The following is a 2759-nucleotide window of genomic DNA, read 5'->3' on the forward strand; positions in this document are numbered from 1 at the left end:
CTTCTCGCTTCAGATAAATTAACTGTGTACTTACTGCCTGAGTAAACAGTGTCATGTAAATATTGATGCCTAATATGTGGTCTCGTAACTGGGGGGGGGGGGTGCATAAAGCCCTGACCCACAGGGAATGGCTTCTTTCATGCGAGCAGCGTGATATTGTTTTGGGGAAGATGGGGAGGATTCAGCCACATGAAAAAGAAGCTAAAAGCGACTTTGGGATTGAGGCTGGCGACTCTTTAAAAAAAAAAAAGACAAAACAAAACCAAACGGCAACGTAACGCCAAAAAAATAAAACCTCTAGCTCAGAAGCGGTATTTTAAAACTCAAATACACTTTGAAGTCTTCTGGGCATGGGGTCCCAGTGCAGCTCCCAGCACTTGGTCCTTTTCTTAAACCACAGCCGAGCCTTTGTTTTGTGTTTGGAGAAAGCAAGCGACAAACCACGCGGTTTGGAGAGTGCTGGGGTTCGCTGCCCTCCTGCTTGCAGGGACGCTTTTTGAAGGGTGCAAACTCCCCTGTGGCACGTGTGTGTGTGTGTGTGTGTGTGTGTGTGACAAAAGAGAAACACGATAAATTTTCATTTTAATTGTCATTTGAATAATTGCCCTTTGTAAAAACAGTCCTCCGGGGCTGTTATCTCTCGGGAGCAGAGGAATTCCCTCGAGTGCATCAGCTGCCGGGGGAGGAGGCGTTTTCACCATCAGCAGCAACCCCCTTTGGGGAGGTTGCGCCTCATGTTTCTTCGTTATCAGCCCCTTCCCTCGCCCCACATCCGTGTGCACGTCCTAGCAAAAATCAACTGCTCCAACGTCCAGTCTCATTTTGGGGTGAATCCAAGGAGATTGAGTTATTATTGCAATGATCGGCTTCACTCCCCATTAAAAATCTCACTCTGTTTAGTAACTACCCCTGGGCAAACGCTGTTATATCCCCCCGGCTGCTAGATTTGCTCTGTGCAAGCTCAGGTAGATACATACCTGGCAGCAAAGCAGAGTTATACCTTCCTTTACATAAACTAAAAGTTAATTTTCCCCCGGGGCGGAGGCTTTCCCAGCCCTTTAAATCACGTCCACCCTGTTTTGTTTCTCCTGCCTTTATCATTTCTTCGGCAAAACGTCCGTCTGTCCGTCCTCTCCGCGCTGCCGTACGCCTCCGCGGGTATCCGGTGAGCCGGGGGAAATAATCACCCGGCGGCAGCCCCTGCGAAATGAAGTCATGGGCTCTATCGGGCCGTGGGTCCCCCTTCCCCACCTTCCCCCAATAATACGTTTTGTGATGTGGATTTCTGTCGACAGAGCGAGACGCCCGGCTCTCTCCTCCTGATGAACACGTCCCGTGAGGACAATGATGGAGTTCCTGCGAAATTTTTACCGCTGACCTTTTCTCCGCCGTGGAGCGGGAATGCGTCTCCGAGTGAAGGCTGGGGACAGCGGAGAGCATGTTATAATGCTGGAAAATGTGACTCCGTCTTTGTGGAATGCCATTTCCCCCCCCCTTTCCTTCCCTTTTCTTCTCCCCCCCCCTTTAGAAAAATGCAGCGCTGAAAACTTGAAAATTTAAGGCAAAAAATTGCCGTCTGCTCCCCCCCCTCCCCTTCCCAGCTCCGTCTGAACAAGCAGCCAAGCTGTTAAATGCTTTTACCTGCTGTGTCCAAGTCAAAAGTTAAATAATGTGTGAACGAATGTGGAAGGAAAACAAGAGGCAGAGAGGGAGCGCAGGAGAGAGCCCCTCTTACAACAAGATAATTGTTACATTATGAGAAACAAATAACACGCTGCTCCTCTCCGGCTCTGTGTCCGTGACATCTTGACAGGTACATCTGAAGTTAATTACGTGCCTCTCGTTGCATTTCGCTCCGCCGCTGAGGCCGGATCCTGCAAACATGCATCCCAGAGCATCGCGCCCTGGCAGCCAGCGCTGGCTTTTCGGAGGTCAAGGGGTTTGCGAACGGGGTCGGTTTGCTTTCCGTGGGCCACCGCGGCTGCAAAAACGCCTTTGCCAAGAGGCTGGGATATCCCAACCGGCCGTGCATGGCGGGTTGGATGCTGGTGTCGCGGGACCTGCCTTTCACCCATACCCACAAAGAGAAGTCCATGGCTCCTGCCAACAGGAGAGAGGTATACTATTCTTGCTGACTAAATAGTGCAGTTGCCACATCTTTTCTTCTCGGGGCTTGTTTGCTGCTCCTTGATGCTGGAAAGCTGTTGCTGTCTAAGCCAACGCGTTCCCGTCCACGTAGAGATGCTGGTTTAATCCTGCACGTTTCCACCATTGCTGAATCTCCTTCACTGCATCTCAAGTCTGGCACTCCCTCCTCCTACAAACCCTCCGCCAGATCGCACATCCCACCTCTGAGCCCATGGTGGGGTGTCCTGGGTGTCTATGAATTATTTTTAAGTGCTAGTAGTTGGGCCAATGTGATAAATGAAGGGGCTCTTGGTCCCTTCTGGACATGGATTCATCTCATCTGCATCGGTGACCAGATGTCTCTGGTTGCCCTGAGCTGCCTCGGTGTTTGATGGAGAGTTTCTTGGAGAGCAGTTCATCTGTCTTCTCCCATGGCTGCATTTAGGAGAAGAGGTGTATCAAAGTGTCCCTCTCTCTATGTTGACTATAAGGGAAGCTGGACATGACTACCTCGGATGGAGGGGACAGGCTGATGAACGCGTTTGGTCAGATGTCGCCTGCCCCATGCGTAGAACCGTGTGGTGCACTCCTTAAGGATGCTAATTTAGTCTCCCCTTTGTTTTAATATTGCT

This window comes from Aptenodytes patagonicus, chromosome 1, assembly GCF_965638725.1.
Source record: "Aptenodytes patagonicus chromosome 1, bAptPat1.pri.cur, whole genome shotgun sequence".
Classification (NCBI taxonomy): Eukaryota; Metazoa; Chordata; class Aves; order Sphenisciformes; family Spheniscidae; genus Aptenodytes; species Aptenodytes patagonicus.